The following is a 19868-nucleotide window of genomic DNA, read 5'->3' as shown; positions in this document are numbered from 1 at the left end:
TGCTGAGAAGTTCTTCCCTCAGGGTTCGTTGAGCTCCGAGGACCAGGGGCTGATAGAGGAGGTCGGCCCTGTGGATAGTTTCGATGCTGCTCGGGTCCTGCTGCAGAGGACTATGGGCATCCTAGGCCACTGGAAACAGAGGTGGGCCAAGCAGCAGGAGGACTTAGCCAAGCAGCGAGAGGACCTGGCCAAGCAGCAAGAGGAGCTGGCCAAGCTGAGGGGCCGGCTTCAATCTTGGAAGGATGCGAATAAAATTCTGAGGGAGGAGCACAAGGCTCTCAGCACTGCCCTTGATGAGGCGAAGCGGCGGGAGGCCGAGCTCTGATCTGCACGGGGCGACCTTGTGAGGGCGCAGAAGTCACTCGAGATCGCCTTGCGGTCGAACGAGACTTATGCCTCTCAGGTGGGGGAGCTGCAGGAGCTCGTCGCCTTCTCTCGAGGTCGCGCTCGCTCCTTGGAAGATGAGGTAACATCTTCCTGTGGCCAAGTGCGGGCTCTGGAGGATGTTGTGACCTCTCTCAAAGGGGAGTTGGCGGAAGCGGCTGAGGAGCGCCTTCGCAACGAGGTCGTTCTTGGTGGCCGGGAAGACGAGATTGCCTCCTTGAGGGCGGAGATGGCGGAACTGACGGCGGAGAAGACGGCCGTGGAGGGGAGGCTCGCAGAGGTCGAGCGCTCCGTGGTGGTGGAACACAAAAGGGGTTTCCAGAAGGCTGCTCGCCAGGCACGGCTCCTCGCTCCCAGGTTCGACTTTTCCTCCATGCATGTGGAGAAAGTCATCCGCTTTGGGAAGCTTGTCAAGGAGGACGACGTCGAGGACAGCTCCAGCGAGAACGCCTCTGCGTAGGCCAATTTTGTAATAGCCTAGTTTAACTTTCCCCTTGGTTTAATTTTCTGATTTGAACTCAAGTGTTGAACTCTGGGAACTTTGCCCGTATATGTATATATTTTTTGTTGCCCCTATGTGCTTCGCGTTTGATTTTTGCTATTTTGCGCGTTTTTGGACACGTTTGGTGTTTGTTCTACGCTTTTATATGTGGCGATACTTTGCTTTGAGTTGGCCATGTTGAGATAGGATGTCGACCTCGGTTTTTCGTTAGGTGAATTTTTCGAATTCGACCTTTATTTACTAGTGCCGAGGTTCGAATTCGACCCGTTAAGTTAACAGTGTCGAGGTTCGGATTTGACCTTAAATCGACGTAGAATAAATTATGCTAAGGTTCGAATTTGACCTTATATTCTTGTTACGTTGTGAGGGTTCGAACTCGACCTTGGATAAGTGGTTCGTATTCGACCTTAAGTTTAGGGTCATGTGTATTTCGCCAAGGTTCGAATTCGACCTCAGGTATGCGGCTCGTACTCGGCTTTTAACGAAAGTGTCGAGGTTCGTATTCGACCTCGGATATAGGCAAATTGGTTTGGTTAAGGTTCAGACTCGACCTTAGATTTAGAGTGGTGCGTGTCTCACCGAGGTTCGAACTCGACCTCGGATATGTGGCTCGTAGTCGACCTCAAATTTTGCGGTATACGATTTAATTAAGGTTCAAACTCGATCTAAGCAGGCGTGTTAAAGTTCGGACTCGACCTCAAATTTGAGATAGGTTATTTAATTAAGGTTCGAACTCGACCTTTAACGAGGGCGTCGAGGTTCGTATTCGACCTCGGAATGTCGAGGTTCGGACTCGACCTCAAATTTGAGATAGGTTATTAAATTAAGGTTCGAACTCGACCTTTAATGAGAGCGTCGAGGTTCGTATTCGACCTCAGAATGTCGAGGTTTGGACTCGACCTCAAGTTTGAGATAGGTTATTTAATTAAGGTTCGAACTCGACCTTTAACGAGGGCGTCGAGGTTCGTATTCGACCTCAGAATGTCGAGGTTCAGACTCGACCTCAAATTTGAGATAGGTTATTTGATTAAGGTTCGAACTCGACCTTTAACGAGAGCGTCGAGGTTCGTATTCGACCTCAGAATGTCGAGGTTCGGACTCGACCTCAAATTTGAGATAGGTTATTTAATTAAGGTTCGAACTCGACCTTTAACGAGGGCGTCGAGGTTCGTATTCGACCTCGGAATGTCGAGGTTCGGACTCAACCTCAAATTTGAGATAGGTTATTTAATTAAGGTTCGAACTCCACCTTTAACGAGAGCGTCGAGGTTCGTATTCGACCTCAGGTTTGGGCATTTGCGCGTTTAGAGTTCGTTTTCGTCCTTTCGATAAACAGGAAAATAAGAATGTGAGATGAATGAAAGGAGTAATTTTATTGATGGTGTCTGTGTGCCTCGTTAAAAACCCTCTCAGTCAAAGGCTGAGGCGGGAAAAGAGTGCACAGTGTTGTTCATACTGAAAGAAAAAGAAGAAATGAAACTTAGGGAGCTATGGTGGGGGGATTCCCCTTGCTTTGCTTGCTAGACGAGGAGATCTTCAGGCTCTCGGCGTAGCATTGCCGAGCTGTTTTCTGATTAGCTTTGACGGAGATGATTTTACCGTTCTTTCCCGGGAACTTCATGGTGAGGTGTGGGGTTGACACTACTGCCCCGAGTTGATTCAAGGTTGGCCTCCCGATGATGATGTTGTAGGAAGTGTTGGCTTCCACGAGGAGGTATCGGACCATGACCCGCCTTGCATCCGGTGGCGTTCCGAAAGTCGTCAGCAAGTCTACGTACCCCCGAGTGTGAACTCGTGTTAAGTCTCAATTTAACCTCTTTTTGGATGAGACTTATTGAACAAATTCCACTCATCCTTTGAACCATTGCAATATAATTGTTCTCTTTTTGGTTCATTTTGTGTGCAGATATAACTAACCCAAATTCATCTAACAATACCTTAATCCACCTCATTTTTTGTGCAGGTATTGAGGAAGAGTGGAAAGTTGAAGACTCTTAGGATTGGAAATCTAAGAAGCTAAGGAGCAGAGAAGAGGTTCTGCGCCGGGCGCAAGGTGATCCGCGCCAGGCGAGCAAAACAGAGTATCTCACCTCTGGGAGCCATTGCGCCGGGCGTAATGTGAATTGCGCCGGGCTTGTCCTGAGGCAGAGAGTATCTGGAAGGCCCCGCGCCGGGCGCGAAGACTTATGCGCCGGGCGCGAAACCCTAATCTGACTCCCCAAGCTCGTATTTGAAGCCATTTTCGGGGGAGAAACCCCCATTCTCACATTGGGCGCCTCCAGGAGCTGCGGAAGGGATTCCCAGGGCTTGGGATCGTCCGTGTGCGGATCTTTCCTTCGGTTCTTCACTTCCTCTTCCATCTCTATTTTGTATTTGCCCTCTTTGTTGAGTGGTTTCACCTATTTTGTGGGGTTAGATGTAACCAACGTACTCTATTGTAATCTTTACGGTTTTAATGATATATATACATGTTGTTTTATTCTTTGTTGTGTTTGTTTCTATTCTTAATGCTTGCTTTGGATTGATCACCCTTTGCATGATTTAAGGTTCCATGGGTATTGGAAAATAACCTTTGAAACTAGTTCTGAAACATATGCCTAGTGGTGATTGTATCTAGGGATAGAGCTTGACCCATTAGTAGTCTTAAACCCTAGCCCGTAATGCGGGTGTAGATATTAGGTACTCAAGGGATTGATATTCAATATCCGCACCTAGGCTCTTTCTCTAAGGGATTAGGTTTGAGTAAACTCTTGGGTTGACTAAGCAATGAATTCAACAAGAGATTAAGGATACATTAGTGTTACGTTTGGTGAAATCTGACCCCCACAACCTCACAATACCACAATACCATTCCTTACCTTTTCCACTCACAAAACAATATTTATTTACAGCTTTCATTCCAATAGTCACAACTTTGAATTCACTGCACAAACTATGAAATTGGAATTATTCTTTAGTCACGAATAGTCAATAAATGCTTATTTTACCTTCTAATCCCTGTGGATACGATATTTTTACTACTTGAACGGCCGGTATACTTGCCGTGTTTGAGACCGTTGATAGAATTAAACTAAATTTCAATTATAACAAAAGTACTTCAACGGAAATCTCAACAAGTTTTTGGCGCCGTTGCCGGGGATTAGAATGGCAATTTAGTATTTATAGCTATTTGTGATTTAATCCTTTACTGTTTTTGTTATTCTTTGTTAGCAATGAATTGTTGGAGCTAACCTGTGTACTCTAGTCTTCAGCGTTCTCTTGTATGCAAGGTACTGCTCAAATTGGATTCACCAATCCTTCTGAGTCATTGTTGAGCAATCATGAGATTGCACACGGGGCAAAAAGGAACAAGAGCAACAAGAGGAGAAGGAGAATCAGAGCACTTCAAGTTGGTCACCGTCAGGCTCGGGACAGTAAACAAGCGCTTCCTGGGAGGCAACCCAGAGATCTGACTTTGTTTATGTGTTTGTCCTTTCATTCTGTTGTAGATTTTAGTGTTAATGTTTGTTATGCATGATTGTTTTGTGTTGTGTTTTGTGTTATATGTTTTGTGGTATATGTTGTTTGTGTTATGTGTTAGTTGTTAGAATCATGTTTGAATGGGTAAATATAGGGTACATTTTGTTTGGAATGTGAGGAATGAGGCAATTCTGTGTCTAGGTGGAAATAAGGTCTGATCCTAATTTAAAACCCGGGCAAATTGACCTTTTAAAGTGACTACGCGCCGGGCGTGACTCTTTTGCGCCCGGCCTAGTACTCAATTTTTGGTCTCTGGAACCACCACGCCGGGCGCGTTTAATGCATGCCCGGCGCGATATCAGATTTTGGACCTCGTTGAGTTTTACTGATATGAAGCCCGGCGCATCTGTTTTGCGCCCGGCGCAAAAGCATTCCTGATACCTTGTATTTAACTATTTTTCATTCATGTTTCTTTGTATTCTGTTTGTGTTGCATTGTCTTAGTCCATTTCTATGTACATGCATTTTGTGCTTAATTTTGGTCTAAGGATATTCTCCATTGTGTTATAGTCGCTTGGTCATCACTATGTATACATTTTTGTGCTCACCATTCTTTTTCATGCTTATACTCCGCGACCACTCTTGGTTTCTAGGACTTTCAGGCATATACTGGTTGGCCTGGGGACCAGGCTCCTAAGTTTGGGGGAGTGGAGCTGCTGATGCAGACGGAGCCGTTGATGGTGGAGCAGCCCCTAAAGATGATGATGACCAGACCCCATAGATGGAAGCAGATGGAGCTCACCTTAGTTTGCCTTTGTTTCTTGCAATTTATTTTTCTGTCTTTTATTTTCAGTATTTTAACTATTTTTATATCTATCTCTTTTGGTGATTACTCTGTTGGTTCTTTTTGTGAATAGTCTGCCTTAGCATGGTTTTTAATCTTGTTGATACTTGTTTTGCTTGTGGTCGATTCTGGATTATAGTTTGCTTGATGTTTATGGTGTGTGTACCTTAGACATTTTCAAGTCACATTAGATCTTTAGTTCATGACTAGTTGCATACGGGTTTCAATGTTGATCATAGAACTGAGCTGAGCTTGATAGTTTGTGGATGCATAGCCGGGTGAGGTTTGAGCCTAAACACTGATGAGTGAACTACGCTTAGGTTGCATGATAGACTTTGCTTGAGTTTCCCTGGTGGTTTGCTTATGTTATGCACTTATATGATCAAGGCATTCACACTTCCATATTTTGTTAACCATCTAAGCCAAAAAGCCATATCCATTTTCCACTTGACCCATACCTTCCTAAGCCTAAACACCATACCTTCCACTTGTCCCAAACCATGAAAAATTAACCATAACCCTTGCTTTGGTTAAGAGAGCAAACTGAAGACATCAAATAAGTTTGGGGGAGTTGAAGAATGGGAAATTTTGGGAAGAAGAAAGTATGTGGTCAGCCATTACAAAACAAAATAAATTCAAAAAAAAAAAAAAAAAAAAAGAGAAAAACAAAGCAAAACAAAAACAAAAATATTAAGATGCAAAAATGTAAATATGCATCTCATAAAGGCTAATGGCTTGGATCCGGTTAGGGGCATGTGCTTAATTGTTGTAATGGGGTATGGAGAGGGACATCATTGAAAAATCTTATTTGCTCTCTTAAGCTATAGCACCTTCAATCCTTGAAAAACCATAAAACTGCTACCGCTTGACCCTGCTTGACCCAGATTGCCCTAATAAAGACCTTGTGATAAGTGTCTGCATTTGTTTTACCACTGGTTTCATTTGGAAACGAAGAGCAAAGTTGAATTATGTGGCGTGAGTAGTAGACTAGAGAGAAACACTCACCCTGATACACTAGTGTGCATAGAGAGAAACATTTTCCTAGTGAGGATGCATACACAGATAGTCATTACTCTTCTCAGCTCTTTGATCTCTTTTGAAACCTTTGTTTGCACCTTGTCATGTTCTATTGCAATAATTGTGATTGGAAATTCATCTGAGGTTCATGCTTGCGAAAAGAAGATACAAGTGAACTAGGATGTAGAAATTGACTCACTTGCATTACTTGTTATCTGCTAGATTAATTACCTTTTGCTTGAGGACAAGCAAGGTTCTAAGTTTGGGGGAGTTGTTAAGTCTCAATTTTACCTCTTTTTGGATGAGACTTATTGAACAAATTCCACTCATCCTTTGAACCATTGCAATATAATTGTTCTCTTTTTGGTTCATTTTGTGTGCAGATATAACTAACCCAAATTCATCTAACAATACCTTAATCCACCTCATTTTTTGTGCAGGTATTGAGGAAGAGTGGAAAGTTGAAGACTCTTAGGATTGGAAATCTAAGAAGCTAAGGAGCAGAGAAGAGGTTCTGCGCCGGGCGCAAGGTGATCCGCGCCAGGCGAGCAAAACAGAGTATCTCACCTCTGGGAGCCATTCCGCCGGGCGTAATGTGAATTGCGCCGGGCTTGTCCTGAGGCAGAGAGTATCTGGAAGGCCCCGCGCCGGGCGCGAAGACTTATGCGCCGGGCGCGAAACCCTAATCTGACTCCCCAAGCTCGTATTTGAAGCCATTTTCGGGGGAGAAACCCCCATTCTCACATTGGGCGCCTCCAGGAGCTGCGGAAGGGATTCCCAGGGCTTGGGATCGTCCGTGTGCGGATCTTTCCTTCGGTTCTTCACTTCCTCTTCCATCTCTATTTTGTATTTGCCCTCTTTGTTGAGTGGTTTCACCTATTTTGTGGGGTTAGATGTAACCAACGTACTCTATTGTAATCTTTACGGTTTTAATGATATATATACATGTTGTTTTATTCTTTGTTGTGTTTGTTTCTATTCTTAATGCTTGCTTTGGATTGATCACCCTTTGCATGATTTAAGGTTCCATGGGTATTGGAAAATAACCTTTGAAACTAGTTCTGAAACATATGCCTAGTGGTGATTGTATCTAGGGATAGAGCTTGACCCATTAGTAGTCTTAAACCCTAGCCCGTAATGCGGGTGTAGATATTGGGTACTCAAGGGATTGATATTCAATATCCGCACCTAGGCTCTTTCTCTAAGGGATTAGGTTTGAGTAAACTCTTGGGTTGGCTAAGCAATGAATTCAACAAGAGATTAAGGATACATTAGTGTTACGTTTGGTGAAATCTGACCCCCACAACCTCACAATACCACAATACCATTCCTTACCTTTTCCACTCACAAAACAATATTTATTTACAGCTTTCATTCCAATAGTCACAACTTTGAATTCACTGCACAAACTATGAAATTGGAATTATTCTTTAGTCACGAATAGTCAATAAATGCTTATTTTACCTTCTAATCCCTGTGGATACGATATTTTTACTACTTGAACGGCCGGTATACTTGCCGTGTTTGAGACCGTTGATAGAATTAAACTAAATTTCAATTATAACAAAAGTACTTCAACGGAAATCTCAACAACTCGCTCTCCTGCAAAGCCGACTAGGGGCTCCGTGTGAGGTTGAATGAGAGAGTGGGGGACGTCTAGCTTTAGGAACGTAGGCCAGTACAGGACGTCGGTCGAGCTTCCCTAGTCAATGAGCGTTTTCTGTACTTTCCAGTTGGCTATCTCCACAACGATGACCATGGGGTCATCTTGGTTAGGGCTGACGCCGGCGTAGTCTTCGTCGGAGAAGGAGATCGGCGGTGAGCTTTGGTGGGGGGCCGAGGTGGTGGAGTGGGCGCAGTTGATGCTCCGCAGGTGTCTCCTTCGGGCCGAGCTGCTGGCGCCTCCCCCCGCAAAGCCGCCTGCAATTGTGTTGATTACTCCCCGTAAGGGAGCCGACTCCGTCTCTTGGCTTATCTCGGCTTGTACTGGGCCGCTAGCATTTGGCTGGGAGCCCGGGTGTGGGTCAGTGCGAGCTCCTGAACCGCGACCTCTGCCGCGTCCCCGACTGCCATAGCCGCCTCTGTTACCCTATTGTCGCTGGACATACTGGCCGAGGTGACCCGCTTGAATGAGCTCCTCGATGCGTTCCCGGAGTGTGCGACATTCCTCCGTGGTGTGACCATGGTTCCTGTGGTACCGGCAGTGCTTGGACTTGTCGGCGCTGCTAGGAGTGTGACCCGGTGGTGGAAGGGCGAGCAGGTTGTTGTTGCTGGCTTCCTCCAGGATGTGCACCCTAGGTGCGTTCAGGGGAGTGTAGAAGTCGTATCTCCCCCCTCTGCTTGCCCTAGTCGACTTCTTGAATGGGCTGTCGTTGTTGACCTTGATTTTATCCTTATGCCCTTGTTCCGACTTTGCTGGAGCTTTCCCGCGAACCTGGTCGCGGAAGGCGGAGTGCTCCTCCATCTGGATGTATCCGGTCGCGCGGGCGCGGAGCTCGTCCATGTCGCGGGGGCGGGGGTCTCGGCAGAGACTGTCGACAAAGGGGCCGGCTTTGAGGGCCATGAGCATGGAGTGCAGGGCGACCTCGGGGTTTAAGTTTCGGATCCTCACCGAGATGCTGGAGAAACGCTCCATGAAGGTTCGCAGAGGTTCGTCATCATTCTGCCTGAGGTTGGCCAAAGCAGTGGAGGTTGTGTGGTGAGGTCGGTTGGTAGCGTATTACGCCGTGAACCGCTGGATTAGGGTGCTGAAGCTGTCGATGGACTCGGCGGGTAACTGGGTGTACCAGTGGAGTGCGGCTCCTTTGAGCGAGGTCGGAAAAACCCTACACAGGATAGCATCACTGTTAGTGTAGAGGTTTACCTGGGTTGTGTACAGGTCAATGTGCTCACCGGGGTCCGTCGTGCCGTCATAGCGGTCGAGATGGAGAGGCTTCCATCCGCGGGGGAGTGGGGTTTCCATGATGTCGTCCACAAAAGGATGTCGGCGAAAGGTTTCGTGGCCTTCCGTGGCACGAGTGGGTGCTCTGCTGGCGTCTGCGCCCGACTTGTGCGTCGATGCATGAGATCGGTGTGTGGCGGGCCGTGAGGTCGGTGCCCTAGTCGCCGTCCGGGATTGAGAGGCCGAGTGTGCCTCGTCCTCATGGATGTTGCTCTCGTGAGGAGGGCGATCAGAGGGGCGTCGAGGGAGTTGGACGCGAATGCGCTCGTTTTCTTCGCGTAACGCTGCGAGGTCTGCTTCGTTGGCTGTCTGCATTGCCGCTAGGTCGGCTTCGTGCTTGGCATGCATGTTGCGCAGGTCAATGTCATGCTGCTGTCGCATCTGTTCGACTTGGTCGATCAGTCTTCTCAAGGCTGCAGCGTCGCTGTCCATGGTGATTGAGTGTTCAGCATCGTCTGTTACTCGTCTGCTATGGCTGCTGGTGAAAACCATACAGGTGGCTGATAAGAGCTGTCTTGATCGGCCCCACAGTGGGCGCCAAATGTTCTTACCGGAATTTGTCGTGTGGACGATCTTCCAAGTAAGATCGGTGAGCCTCCTTCACTGGTACGCTGGTGCTCCAAGATGGGGGTGATACCTGCAAAAGAGACTCTGATGCTAAAGTTAGGGTCTATATGAGTAATAGTCTCGTATATGTAATGCACGTACCTTGGTGTGATTTAGGGTTGCTTTTGGGCCTTGGGCCTGAGGTGAGGCGTAATATGATCAGATAACGGATCTCGTATGGGGCGAGATCCTCGGGAATCAGTTATGATTCACCTACATACTGAGCTGATGTCACGCGGCGCGCGTCCGAGGTCGGCTTGCGTTGTGGTGCCGAACTTGGAGCTCGGTTTCGCAGTACGGACAATACAGTTAATTATTGTACAAATTGTTTTAAATTTGAACAATTAACATAAGTTTTTTATTTTAAATTTTCATGTTTAAAATTAATTTTTAATTAAGACTCATTTAACTAAAAGTCCTATAAAGTATTGAGTCCCGAAAATAACAACTTATAGATGTGAATATATGAATTGGATTGAGACTTATTTTTGTTCAACCTTAATCTAATTATTTGGTCGAACCAGTTTTTAAAATTTAAATTTGACTCGATTAAAATTTGAAAATATGAACAAAATTAGATTAATTCGATTTTATTATACTATATTATTTTTAACTTTTTTGTAAAATTAAATCGTAAAATAAAAATAAATATAGTTTATCTAACTGAAGGTAAATTAAAATCATTTTTTTCTCTTCTTTAAAACTCTAAACTCATATTACAAAATCATTTAAATTTCATAAAAACAATCTATTCTTTCAAATAATTGGCTATCTTGTAAAAAAACATTATTGACTATCTCAAATCTATCCTAAATATTTAGTCTTCAATCATTAATCATAATAATTGAATCAAAATATAATTTACTCTTTTATTTGATTAATAAGATTTTGCATTTAACGTCATTCCATAATTAATAAGCATACTAAATATATATTGCTTTGTTAATGTAGTGCATTATTTAAAGATGAGTCAACATTATGATCGGATTTGACGTAGTTCTGTGTTTGCTCAACTTCCAAATTCAAGCTTGTCACTCACTTGCCACTTGCAACGCACTCTTTTCTGCTAATAGCGTATAATTCAAGCCTTTTGTGGCAGTTCTTTATTTTTTGAACAAGAGTTTAATATTTTTTAATTTATACAAATATAACCAATTTTGATTATAGTTCTTTAACTTTTACCGTTGTTGATTTTTATAAATTTTAAAAATATTTTTATCATCACTTATCGAACACGTGACATATACATTATAAAAAAATTATTATATAATAACAAATATTTTATATTAACACAATATTTATTATTAAAAATTATTTTTAGTTCATTTCGTGGCTTCTTTATTCAAACTCAACTCACATTACATATAATTTAGAAAACAATCAATAATTGAAATTAACTAATATCGAATATTTTGATTAATGTTTTTCTATTTTATGTGTTTAGTGAGTAATTAAAAAAGGGTTTGAAACATCCCTTTTGTTAAGCACTACATTAGGAATTATAATTTCCTTATATTTTTAAATATTAGGGGTGTATATTTGGTGTCCTTTTATAAATTCACTTATAAAGACTTTGACACTCAAATGTGTTAAAGATGAAATGTTAGTGCACCCTATATTATCTATTCCTGATACAAATGAGAGGCCTAAACACATGACCAGAAGGTCACTAAAGCTCAACGATTAAACAATGGAGGAAATTGAGCTTTAAATTAATAATAGGTCCAATTGGCTTTTAGTAGACAAATTAAGTTTCAACATTTTATTTTTTGTTACAATAATTATTTTCCCTAAATCAGTGCTCTAAACATGTAGGCCTTAGAGTTATTGACTCTTTTTTGTTATAGTGGTTGTACTGCAACTTGATGGTTATGAAATGAGTATCTTTCTTAGCATTAGCCAAGTGTAGTAACCATTTTTCTCTAGCAATCCTCTATTATTTGGTGCTTTCACCTACCCCCGTGCCTCCCCGATCTTCTAAAGAAGATAAACATGTTAATAACCTCTCCACAAAATTTCAAGATCTGCAATCACAATTTGAATCCCAAGTTCCAACCTGGGTCTTGATATTCTACCATGCAATCTGAGATCGCCCAAAATCAAGATTCACTATCCTCCATCATGGAAACCCTACATGCTCATTTTGGGAATCCAGGTTCATCTTCCACTGGACCCTCTATCTCTTCATCTCCAATGCACATCGTTGACAATAATTTTAGTTCCTATATTCCCCCTATTTCACTACCATATCAATTTTCCCCACACATTATGTATTTTGACCCATCTTACCCTAGAACCCCACCTATTTTCACTAACCATACTACTGTCACAGTTGCTGGCCCCAATTTTTTTGGCCATGGTAACTCTAGCGTTCCTTATTCTACTACAATACCTTCATCCCTTCCATCTATTACTTCCATCATGATACCTCCCAATTCATCTACCTTTACCCACCAGACCCCACCTCCACCTCCTTTCCCTAACTCACAGATTCGGCCCCCTAAACTGCATCTATTGTTGTTTGATGGTTCAACAACTATGGACTGGCTTTTTTAGGTTACAAAAATGCAAATTTGCAAGTATCTACTATAATTGTGATGAGAAGTTTCATGCAGGGCATAAGTGTGCAATTTTAAATGTCGAGCCAAGCGAGGCTGTATGATATTGTAAGTGCTATTAGACACATTTGGATTATGTTCTTTAGCCCCTATTGTCTAACCAATTTTATGCCAAATTTTCAAAGTGTGTTTGTTATGAATTCTATGGCCTATCTAGGTCATATTATTTCAGGCCAAGGTGTTCAACCTGATCCAAGGGAGATTCAAGTTATTGGGGTTGGCCTTCTCCATGTTCATTCACAATACTGCACGGGTTCTTAGAATTAAATAGCTTTTATCGTATATTCGTTCATAATTGTGTGCCTATAGTCATTCCTTTCACCAATTTGTTGCATTCTACTACTTTTCAATGGAGTTTACAGGCCCAACAAGCATTTATAGAGTTAAAAGAAAAAATTACATTCGTTCCTGTTCTTGCTCTACTAGACTTCAGCTCTCCATTTGTCATTGAGACAGACGCTTATGGTGGAGTAATAGGTGTAGTTTTGTCCCAGCATTGTCATCCTCTTGTCTTCTTCAATAATTGCCTTTATCCTAAGTTTCAGGTCACGTCAATATATGTTCGAGAAATGTTTGTTGTCACGAAGGCAATAAAAAAAGTGGTGTCAATATTTGGTCAGACAATACTTTCAAATAATCACAGATCAAATGAGTTACCTCCGTTGCTTTGTCAATGATCACCCTTGCGCATGGTATCAATATCTCCATCTAACAGAGTACTGGCACAACACCTCCTTCCACACAGTATTGGCACCACACCCTTTCAAGCTCTATATGGATGTGCGCCTCTTAACCCCATTGATGTGTTGTACGGCCATTCTTCCACGACCATTCAACTCCTCCTACAAGAACACAAAAATATTTTAAAGGAGGTCAAAATGCATCTTTCCAAAGTGCGTCAACAAATGAAACATTTTGCAAACCAGCATCGTCGTGACATTACATTTAAGGCCAGCAATTGGGTTTTGTTAAAGCTTTAGACCTACCAACAAACATCGTTGCAGCGTTGCACATCCCAGAAGCTAGCCAAGAGGTATTAAGGCCCCTTCCAGGTTCACCGCCACATTGACTTGGTGGCTTATGAACTGCTCTTGCCAAAACCCTCACACATTCATCCAATGTTCCATGTTTCGTTGTTGTGCCCTTGCCAAAACCCTCACACATTCATCCAATGTTCCATGTTTCGTTGTTGTGCCCTTATAAGGGAGATGACCCCCTTTGCCAATTGGGACCCGTAGCCTCAAAGGAGTTTTATCCTTCTCTCTCATTGCCTCTCAACATTTTGGAAGGTGGGAAGGCAACTAATGATTCAAACAAAGATAACTCTTTGTTTGGTGGAGCAGATGTCGTTTCTTTTGACCAACCATGTGCCCTTGTCAATAATTCAGCCATTAATGCTCACTTTCTCCCACCTACCTCTTCATCCAAGTCATTGGTAGAAAACACAACTCCATCTCATACGTCCAACTCAACACTGATATGTGGCTATTCTAAAGTGACCAATGACATTGAGGACAATGTCAATTATGGCTAGGCCGATAATGATACAAATGAGATGCCCAAACACATGACCAGAAGGCCACTAAAGCTCAACGATTAAACAATGGAGGGAATTGGACTTTAAACTAGTAATAGGTCCAATTGTTTTTTAGTGGACAAATTAAGTTCTAGCATTTTATTTTTCGTTACAACATTTATTTTCCCTAAATCAGTGCTTTACATGTGTAGGCACTAGAGTTATTGAGTCTTTTCTTTTATAGTGATTGTACTACAACTTGATGGTTATGGAATGAGTATCTTTCTTAGCATTAGCCTAGTGTAATAACGGTTTTTCTCTAGCAATCCTCTATTAGTTCCCCCCTCCCCACCATTTTTAATATTTTTTTCACTTTATTTATCCTTATGTGTGCATGGGTGATGCGTTTCCAACTATCTTTTGCAATTCTAGGACATTTTATTTTATGAAATTATGAGAATAATCAACAACGTTTCGCGTCTAAAATTCACTTCAAATTAGCGAAGTTAAATATAAAAATGTTAAATTAATATCAAATATGTGTAGTCTTATACTATATATAATAGCAATATTCACATACCACAAGACTTTTATCTCTTGTTTTTTTCTTCTTAATTCTATCATATTATATCACTTGTTATTACTAACTTTTATGTTTCAAAACATAATTTATCCTTTAACGACCATTCAAAGCGATCTGACATATAAGAATACCTCGACTCTCGAGTATGTTTGTTAGTTTATACGTAGCACATACATACACACCACGCCACTAACTAGCATTTTCTCAATTCTACAATTTCCCCCCTTAACTTCTATTTTTGTGCCTCGTGAAGCCAAATTAATTTAGACACTATTATAGCGAGTAAAAGTTAAAAGCAAACAAGCTATTTATGGTTTCACCCTAAGAAAATACAAGCCATGAAACAATCTTGAAGACCTCGAACAGTTCATAATTGTTCTATTGAATACTATATCATTTTAATTGTGTAGTATGTGTTTTCAATCCCGAAGGCAAGATAGCTAGAAATTAATTAGGATTGGAGTTGGTAAGAAATGTGTTAGAGGAGTAGTAGATGTTGGCCATTTATGCTTGTTGTTACTAGGACCACAACTCCACCAACCAAGCTAAAAAATATATGTGCTGGAGAATTTTGTGTTTTGAAGGTGAGAGAGAAAGAGAAAGTGAGGGAAGGTAAAAGAGAATGGTGGGAGTGGGAGACATTAATAAGACGGTCCTCAAATTAAAGGCACATGCATAAACACTTTTTTATTTTATTTTTAATTATTTTGAAGTGTTAAGATTATCAAAGTGAATTTAGTCATTTCTAACAAAATTTTCTTCTCATGCAGGAAGAGATAATCGAACTTTTGCTAACATATTTTTAAAGCTTAATCCAATAAGCATTTTGAAACAAGTGAGTTGGTGTTGCCTTCATTTAACACAAACAGAATATGGGCTGGTGTTGGACACCATGTGGGTGTGGGAGAACAGTAACTCAAATTGTTGCCCACATACACACACCACTCTGCCATCACTTTTTAATCTCTTCTGCCACCACCAACACCCTTTCCTAGCCTCTCTCTTTCACAATTAACAAAAAAGCCCACCTCTTCAATTTTTACTTGAATAAACAAATCTACTGTTCATCTTCCTCATAACTTTGAGATTTCATTACTCTTTTTAGAATGTCTCAATTATTTCAGTTACAAAATAAAGAGAAAAGAATGGCAGAAAACAAAAGCCAACATCTCACATTGTTGTTTGTGGCAAGCCGAATACCTATAAGTAAACAAAATTAATCTTAAAATAAAAAATATGATGATTTGAACCCCCCAACTTCTGTCCTCTAAACTCTCAATCCCTCCCCAGAAGAAGGTATGGTAGATTTCGTTTTCATTTTTGGTCCCCTCATATTAAGAGTTACTCTATTTTATATATATATATATATATATATGTATGATAGTTAATGTTATTCAAACATTTAATGTAAATATGCCAACCCCACAATTGGTCCAAGAGTTTCTCAGAAAGAACCCAGATTTGAATCTCAATCCCCTAAGACTACTAGTTGACAAAAAGATTATTTAGTTATTAAAAAATGTATAATGTGAATATATGTATTTGAGGAGTTATAGTATATAGTATATAATATATAGTCCAAATAGGATTATCTTCATATGTGGATTTTAGTCGGCAGTAAAAGAGGTAAAAGCTGTGGTTTTCTCTACCAAACACAATGGAAAGTATGTCGACTTTGAAGATTTAAAGCCTAATTATGCTCTGGATTTCATTAAAGTTAGACTTAATTTTTACTTTTAGTAAAGAAGAAGAAGAAGCTATCTTCTCTTGTGCTTGCTAAAAGGGGGAAAACAGAGAGGTAAATTACTAGATCAAATGATACAAATATGTAGATAGCGTGTGAGCTATGCAAGGTTTAGTTTGACCACAACCTACAACATGAAGTCAATCATTGCTTGACACATGCAAGGAATGTTACTCATAGTTTAATCCTTTTTATATCTTTTAATGCCATTAATTATTTTAAGTTTAATTTTTATAAGTTGCTAATGCAAATTTTTAAATTATTAATCAATTATAAATCATTTTAATTGTAAATATTAACGTAACTATAATAAAATAAATGATTTTATTATGTGATAACATGTAACTGAATGAAGTTATAAAACAAATATATATGTACAGTACTATCAATACATTGTATTTTTTTTATACTTATTTTCTCTCTCTTGATCGTAAAAAATAAATGCACTATAATCATAAATTTTTTAATAATATTCTATACCTTTCTTTTTCCCTTCTAACCATTTTCCATAGACAAGGTGCTTTTTGGACAGCGCTTTCATATGCAAAGAGGAAACAAATAAAAACAAGACATGCTTTTCTCTCTCTTCAACATGTTTCCATCTGTTTTTGAGTTGTAATTTACTGTTATTACGTTGAAATTAAAGGATTACGTGAAGTTAATAAACTCTTGTACTTCTTTCATTATTCATAATTTTATATTCTTATATATATACTATGAAATAACAAAATATTATATTGTTGAACTGGGTATCCAACCCAGTATAACATCTGTCGTATTTTATTTTATTTTTCTTGGCATGAACATCCTGTGGGTATTTTGTTGAGTTCGATTTTATTCTGTTCTTTTTCAGTTTTTGATCAAAGGAAGATTCTTCTTGACCACTTAAATGCAAACTTATAAGAAACAAAAGAATCATCCTCGGGGGTGAAATAAAGGCATGGAAAAAAGAAAAAGGAATTAAAGGAAGAAGAGAATAAATGTGAAGTGAGTTAGGACCCTAAGAATATATCGCATGTGTAGAAGTATTTTGCACTTGTTACGCCTTGATTGCTCATTATATGTTTCCATGTTATGATGATCTGTATAGTATTTAATTAATTAATATTATTCGCAATTTTTGTACTAGCCCAAGTCTCCACTCACGGACAAATTAACTTGTAAGCGCTATAATTGACCTTTAATATAGCAGAATTATATATAGACATGTCTATGAAACGCGTCAGTTTATTAATATTGGTTATAATATTATTTTTAATAATAATAATAATAGATTGATGTTAACATTTAGCTATCTTCTTAATACTAAAATCGTGAGCTTGCCATAATGTTGTATCCTATGGCATTATGTCTTGATTCGGATACTCCTATCATGTTTCTACTTACTAGAGAAAGAGCTTATTTGTTCTTATCATGTTAGAGTAAATAGTGTTGTAGTTAATAAATTAAAAAAAATCATTTTTCTGTTGTATACAGTAAGAGGTGATTTTGAAATTTTAAAATTGAATATATATTAATATAGAAGGTTTAGTTTATGTTTAATATATATATATATATATATATATATATATATAATATTGAGAACTTGTATACATATACAATTCAAGTTAAATTTAGAGTTGTTAAAGCGGGCTAGTGTCTGACTTGTTTGACTCAGTTCATCTCAACTCATTTTTTAAGTGGGTTGGCCTGGTCCAACTCACCAACCTTAATGTCTAAAAAAAATTAACCTGATCTAACTCATCACAGGTTGGTGGGCTAAACGGGTCATCCACCAACCCACCTAATTTTTTAAAATAACTTTACCTTTATCTACAAAAAAATTATATCTTATTAAAATAATACATATATAATAATAAATGATCAAGTGAGTTGTTATAGTGGGTTAGGTTGATGAAAGTGTAAGTAGGTTAAGTGAACAACCCGACCCACCGTTGAACTCGGAATGGATCGGGTCAAAAGTGGATTAGGTTACATTTTTTTAACTTATTATAAAAATTTTCATTTTTCTGTTCCGGCTTGGCCCGTTTTTAAGATGGGTCAGGTTTACTCACAGGTTAAAACTCATTTTAATAGTTCTAATTAAATTTATTATCTACTTTTGAAATATAATAAAATAAGTAATAACTTATATTTGATTTCATAAAAAAAAACTTATATTTAATATTAAATGTTACCATTAATGGAATACATTTCGCGAATTGATTCTTAATTGTTAGTTTTAAAATATTGCATAAATATATCTATGGAAAAAAAATGTTACCAATATAAGTTCACCACTGTGTACCAAAAACTGAAAGAAACAAGTAAAGCTTTTTGAAAAAATATTGATTTTTTTAATAATTCTTTTAAAAGTAATATAAAGTATTTCAATATAAAAATCTATACGTCAACAATGTATTAGTGGAAATAATATATATATATATATATATATATATATATATATATATATATATATATAACAAAAATGAAATGAGAGTTCTTGTTTTATAATATTTATTTTATGAATGAGATTTATTTAAGAGGTGTATTAGATTGAGATTTCAAATAATTTTAAAAGATTTGTTTATTATAAAAAGTCTTGTAATATTTAATCAATCTTTTTTTAATATAAAAAGTTATGTGATATTTAATTAAAATAATTAGAATTTCTTTTGATAATTCTATTAATTAATAAATATTATAATTTAAACATATTATTAATGAGAAAATATAAATGCATATAAGGTTGTATGTAGAGAAATATTACTTAAGAGGACATAAAAATATAATTGAAAAAATAATTAATTTTATTTCCTTTACTTGACATTTATGTATATAGAAAAATTGTTTTATTTTTTAAAATTTATATTGTCATTTGAAATTTAATAAATTTCCTTCAAATCTTATAAATTTTTAAGATACAAATCTATTACAATTCATATTACAAAATCTTGATTAAAAAAATCTTGATTAAAAAAATCTTTTATAAAAATCTTTAAAATTATAATATTTTTATAAAAAAATTTTAAAATTCATAAAAAAAAATCTTATAAAATTTCAATTCAATATACCTCCTTAATCTCATTGAATTATATCTTGTGAATAATATTTTGATTTATTATATTTCCCAAATATCAAATGCTTGACTAAACTATGTATATTGAATCCTCTATTAATATCTATGATTAGTAACCATCTTGATGTTAGAGTAGGAATTGAATATCCTTAATTTTATTTTAATGGAGTGTTTGGTATATGATACAGTTTTTCATACCTAAAAAATAATGATTTATGAAAATCACAAACATAATAATATGATTTATATAAATGATAAAAACTTATTATGTTAATTATAAATATTTCTAGAAATATTTATAAATATTATATGGAAATTAAATATTTTTACTGTATTAAATAAACATAAAAACATAACATGACATTTACAACATTAAAACTTTTTTTTCAAAATCAAGAATGTCTTTTTTCCACTTTCCAGAAGAACAATTTTGTAAGAATTTTGTGCAAAAACTAATCTTGAGAAATAATATTTGCTAAAAATATTATTTTTAAAATTACAAATCAAACATGAAAAAAATTAATATTTATAATTTCAGATTCTTAAAAAGTTAAAACTTTTTAATGTACGTCTAAATAAATTAATGGAATTAGAGAA

At 38.2% G+C, this 19868-nt stretch overlaps 2 long non-coding RNA genes across 2 annotated transcripts; one reads left to right on the top strand and one right to left on the bottom strand.

The window, feature by feature from the left end:
- Positions 1 to 10311: 10311 nt before the first annotated feature.
- Positions 10312 to 14181, top strand: LOC114916490 (uncharacterized). The gene is made up of 2 exons (XR_003804916.2): positions 10312 to 12418; positions 12528 to 14181. It is a non-coding gene; the product is annotated as an uncharacterized LOC114916490 (long non-coding RNA).
- LOC114916489 (uncharacterized) lies at positions 12683 to 16871 on the bottom strand. The gene is made up of 2 exons (XR_003804915.2): positions 13357 to 16871; positions 12683 to 13212 (listed from the first exon to the last, which is right to left on the bottom strand). It is a non-coding gene; the product is annotated as an uncharacterized LOC114916489 (long non-coding RNA).
- Positions 16872 to 19868: the final 2997 nt, after the last annotated feature.

Source organism: Cajanus cajan, chromosome 10, assembly GCF_000230855.2.
Source record: "Cajanus cajan strain Asha chromosome 10, NIPB_CcT2T_4, whole genome shotgun sequence".
NCBI lineage: Eukaryota > Viridiplantae > Streptophyta > Magnoliopsida > Fabales > Fabaceae > Cajanus > Cajanus cajan.
This window is presented reverse-complemented; position numbering and strand designations above follow the sequence as displayed.